Below are 5,606 nucleotides of genomic sequence, written 5' to 3' on the forward strand. Positions count from 1 at the left end.
CTAGTGGTTAAATCGTGTAATGTTTATGATTCATTAAATGATTTAACCCTGCTGCCCTCTAGTGGTGAAATCGTGTAATGTTTATGATTCATTAAATGATTTAACACTGCTGCCCTCCAGTCTCACATTTGTTGTGTCAAACATTCAATTTATTAAAAAAAATGGGCGTGCTTCACAATAACTTAAGTGGGCGACAGTATGGGACATTTAAAAAACAAACATCATACAGAATTTCACACATCTTTACAAGCAAACAGGTGAGTAAAATGCTTCAAAAATCATAACCTGATGCTAGAACTTGCTTTCTTTACTCTGATAATCAGCCGAGCTCTCTTCTTTTTCTGCTTCCTTTTCTTTTCTTCCTCTCCTCCTGTTCGGACAATGAGACGACATTTAGTAACAGAGTAACAGCAGAGACAGTAAAGGTCAACAAAATAAATGATTAAGCCCTTTAATAACAAAATAAAACAAACAGGAAGTATAAATGGTAACCAGTAAACAACGCTTGTCTGTTCTCTGTTTGTTATACATTTTTAGTTTTTTCTTTCAAACTTTATTTATTGCGTTTCCAGACAAATAACATGTAACAGCTGTTTCCCCATTTCCAAATTAGGATTTAAGTATTTACAAAACAAGACTTTATAAATAAAAATATTTTATTATTTTATAAAAAATTGAATCATACATATTTTTATAAAATAATAAAAATGTTTTGTTATTTTTATAAAATTATATCTATATATCTATATATATATATATATATATATCCGTAAAGTCTGACAGATGGTGAAACATTGTCCAGTAAACAAACATAATGTCAACAGTGTAAACTCACCTGCGTATCTGCTGCATTTGTGAAACGGTCTCTGGTAAAGCCTTCCCAAAAGTGTCTGGCAGCACGAAACACAAGACGGAGCCACAAATGGCGAGACCTCCCATCAATATGTATGGGAGCGCCTTGTAGTATTGTCCTGCAAAAAACACATTCAAAATATCCTTTGAGTAATAGCTGAGTGCAATTTTTGATAAAACAAACAAACAAACAAACATAGTACGCTTTCTGTACAATGATTGTTAACAGAAATAAGACACTTCAAAACGCATGGGACTCAATAAATCTGCTGGTTATTTTCTGGATTAATCAATCAGTTGTTAAGTTTATGAAATATAAAAAAATTGAAACATTCAATATGAGGCCAAGGTCGTGCCTTCAGTTTAAATCTCTAATTTTCTGTCATACAAGACAAAGTAAAACAGCTTATTGTCACATTTGAGAAGCTGGAACCAGACAATCTTTGGCAGTTTTGCTTGAAAATTAAATATATATATATATATATACAGAATATAGATTTCGCCATGTTGTTTTTTGGCAACCAATGAACAGAAGTGACCATATTTGGACTGCGGAGGAGTGATGTAGAGACGCCGCATACGTCTCTGGTAGAGACCTGTCAATCACAGTAGCCCCGCCCTAAAGCATCCCCTGCTTTATGGTCTGTTTGACTCTAAATGGACCATAATGTACAAAATGAACATCATGCTGTATTGAAGAAGACTTGAAACTAGAGATTGAGACCATAAACTCATGTTTACAATGTTTACTGAGGTAATAAATCAAGAGAGAAGTAGAGTCATTTTCTCATAGACTTCTATACAACCAGAGGAGTCGCCCCCTGATGGACACTAGAGAGAATGCACGTTTTTAGACACTTCCGCATCTGCGCCTGTTTGGGTCAGAGAAATGAAAAACTAAATATACTGACCCAGATAAATGATAAAGGGGGCGATGATGGTTCCAATGCGAGAAGCCATGGAGCAACAACCCATTGCTGTGTTTCTGACAACAGTGGGGAAGAGCTCTGACGTGTAGGTGTACACCACACAAAACGCTGACGTCATGCAGAACTTTCCCAAAATGTCAAGCACCACGGGAACACTCTGTATATCTAAGGACATAAAAACAAAAAAAACACAGTTAAGAGCTTTACACCCGAGGGACGCGACAAATAAACAATCTGAAAATGCAAAAAACTTGCGTGCAAATATTTGACTATGTTTATAGCTGTGTATATGCAGTATATATATATATATATATATATATCTATATATATATATATATACATACATATATACTGCATATATATATATATATATATATATACATATATACTGCATATATATATATATATATATATATATTTATATGCTTTTAACACATTTTTATGTCGTGAGGAAATTGTCCACGTACCACAGAAGTGAACACAGTACTGTAACAGAGAACATATTGCAGCTGCTCACGATAACCGAAATGTTGTATTTCTTGTCTTTCATAGCCAGTGCTTTGTGGATCTGGCGGAAAAAAAGAAGAAGAAACAATTAACAATGAATTAAAATGTGAAAAGGTCCAAAAACAACCTCCCACACAAACATAGAGACCGTTTCATTGCCGTTCTCTTTCCAGGGCAACAGCTTACGACCCCGTTTTCTTCCTGTTTGCTGAGTGACTGCACACTATAACATGTTTTTTAAGTTATAAACTAAATAACATGACTGTACTGTGATGAAACACATAAATGCTGGTGTTAATATTGACATTTTGTACCATTTTATACCCCAAATTGGCATTTCATGGTTGAAAATTACTTAAAACACCATCTACTGTTTAAAATGAGCCCTAAACTTTCAAGGCCAATTTCAAGGTTTAGTTTGATTTTGACATTTTAGGACCTCTGAGGCATTTGCAGTTGATGTTTATCACGTGATAATTATCAAAACGAGCTACCTCAGCTTGTGTAAAAATGGCTTCTGGAGCCTCGATGTTATTACTCTTGGCAGCGTCTCTCAGTATGACCTCAGCCTCCTTCACTCTTCCCTGATAGAGCAGCCAGCGAGGAGACTCTGGGACTAACCTGTAGTGGTGAAACACAGGGATACAACCATATCAGCAAGACAAAGTGCACTAAACCAAACAAGTCTGTGGTCCTTAACCATGACCCTAAGGGGGGGCTGGTCACACCACCATTTATTGTAACAAATTGTTGACCAAAAAGCAAATGCAAACTATGTCAATCTGACTGATTAGACCTCTTCTCAGGACTTTGTGAGCGCGTATACTGTTAGCTTTGTTGAAATTAAACCATAAATATTTGTGACCAAATAAATTCCCCTCAAAGCTCTGAGCATTTAAGTCTAATCAGCCAGAACAAGTTGAGTAATGGAGTTTGTAAGGACATGCATTTGCCAAACCAACGATATCAGCTTTGACCTGAGGTCCTTTTATTGCCTCCTTCTGTCACACAAAGCCCGAACGGGTTCATTACTATTTCCTTCGGCTGAAGAGCAGGAAACACCCACTACAACTACGGTTGGTGATAAACAACAAACCCCACAAAGGTTTAGATATTAATGCTAAATTGGAAGTATTTTAAAACAGTATTTTTGGGGTTTCATAAGAGAGAAGGCTTCAGTTGTGATGATTATGTCGTTTGTTTGGCAAATGCACATCTGGTTAACTTCTCCACCTCAGATGAAGAGGCCTTTCTTTGGGAACCCTTCTTTACTGGGCTACCAAAATATAAATTACTCCACAAATACTGCAGTATGGATTCACAACGACGTATAAGGGGCTGTTTAGGTTAAAAAAAAAAAATCATAATTTTAGAGCTGGGGAGATGGAAATCTTACATTTACAAGAAATAAACTTGAAGTGACTCAGTCATGAGAAAAAAACAAAAGGTTCAAGGTTATAAAGTCATAAATTCTTGAGAAAAGCCGTGGTTATGCCATCTGTCTGAATGTTGTTGCTCCTAAAGCAATGTTATTACCATAAGGATGAACTCTAAGCTAGGCGAAGGTCTTCCTGTTCTTTCATGAACATAAATAAATACTAATATTGGAGAAGTTAGAGTAAAGTGGAGACAAACAACCTCCATCTTTGACTACACAAAAGCGTTTTTTCTTGAAACAACATTCTGGAAAAGCACCAAGTTTCTACTTGGTTTCTTTCCAGTATGAATAGTTTTATACATCATTTAAGCCAGGGGTGTCAAACTCATTTTCACTCCAGGCCACATCAGCATCATGTTTCCCTCAAAGGGCCGGTTGTAACTGTAAGACTGTATAAAAGTAACTACTCACTAACATATTGTTAAATAACTGTCTCTGCATTTGATTATTGTTCATTCAAGTGTTAAAATATTGTACATGCAGTTATATAAATGTAAAATGATACTTAAACACATTTCTGTTATTATAACAGAAGAACACTCTGGCTTTTGGGCTTAGAATTTCTGTACCTGTGGGTGTCAAACATTATATGAAAAATGGTCAATGCAAACCTGAGAAACATTGTTTTAGTCAGTTCTGTTCGGGGAAATGTTAATTAAGGTATCACCTTCCAGTTCAGAGTGGCCATTATGACATTTATGAGCCTAAACACATCAAGCATTGCATGATCAAAAGCCTCACCCATCACAAAGGCAATGGTATAGTTGGAATATCCCCCGGCACCAACGAAGAAGAAAATGAAGGTGAAGATCTCCCAACTCGGGGAGAATATCTGTGCTGTGATTCACACACTTTGAAGAAGCATCGTGAGAAAGAGTGCTGGCCTCCTTCCATACCTGTGTAAGAAATACAGATTATAGTTACTTTAATCCCTAACTGTAGAATTGGACTGTTATTTTACACAATGATGGGTACAGTACAGACCTGTCAGATATCTGGCCTGAGAGAAACCCTCCCACTAGAACACCAACGTAATGGAGAGATGTGGCCAGTGGAGATTTGTATGCATTCTCACAGACCAAGTCCCACTGTAAAATAAACACATTTTCTCACTCTTCAGTTAAAGCTACAATGACATTGTAAAGATGAGAAACATCTCATGTGGACTTTTGCTTTTGTAGTAATAAAGTGAAACATATGATCACTTTTTAAAAGCTTACTTACTAATTTCGTTATTCAGAGCAAATCTTTGACTGACGAACAGCCTCCACACGGCTCTCAACTTTAGGACTGTTCAATGGGATTAGACCTTTTTAAAGTTAGTACGAACTTTTATTTTGTGTTGATTTTTTGTGTGGACGAAAGTGGTAGTGTTTCTGAGCACCAGACTCCCTTTAGAAAACCTCTCATTCTACTGCAGCAGGGTCTGACAGTCTGCCCCTCTCAGTCCTGGTTCTCCCGTTGCCTCCCTTCCCTCCAGCGGGTCCAGCAATACGTCCTGGGTCTCCAGCAGCGTGGTGTCGGTGTTGGCTCCCAGAGAGGAGAAGCTCTGCTCCTGGAGGAGGAGGGGGAGGAGACGCTGCTGCTGCCGGGAGTGGAGCTCTCCTCCTCCCTCCGGAGCTCCGACTGCAGGTCCAAGGCTGCAGGAGAAGCCGGATCTGGGTCTGTCCACGGTGGACCGGTCTCTGCTGGAGGATCTGGGTCTGTCCACGGTGGACCGGTCTCTGCTGGATTCTGAGCTGGAGGAGTTTCTGGTGAACCTGCATGAGTTCATCTGGTTTCACCAGAATCTGACCCGGTGGCTCCGATGACGAGCATTAAGAATAACTCTATAGAAACAGACCATCTTCTCTCTGATGGTCTCTTTACTGATGGAGGTC

General features: G+C 38.2%; 1 pseudogene; it reads right to left on the reverse strand.

The window, feature by feature from the left end:
• Window positions 1-62: 62 nt before the first annotated feature.
• Window positions 63-4,832, reverse strand: LOC116398052 (solute carrier family 22 member 21-like; annotated as a pseudogene).
• Between the last annotated feature and the right edge of the window lie 774 nt (window positions 4,833-5,606).

Source organism: Anarrhichthys ocellatus, unplaced genomic scaffold (assembly GCF_004355925.1).
Source record: "Anarrhichthys ocellatus isolate YVR2014 unplaced genomic scaffold, GSC_Weel_1.0 scaffold78, whole genome shotgun sequence".
NCBI classification, from domain to species: domain Eukaryota; kingdom Metazoa; phylum Chordata; class Actinopteri; order Perciformes; family Anarhichadidae; genus Anarrhichthys; species Anarrhichthys ocellatus.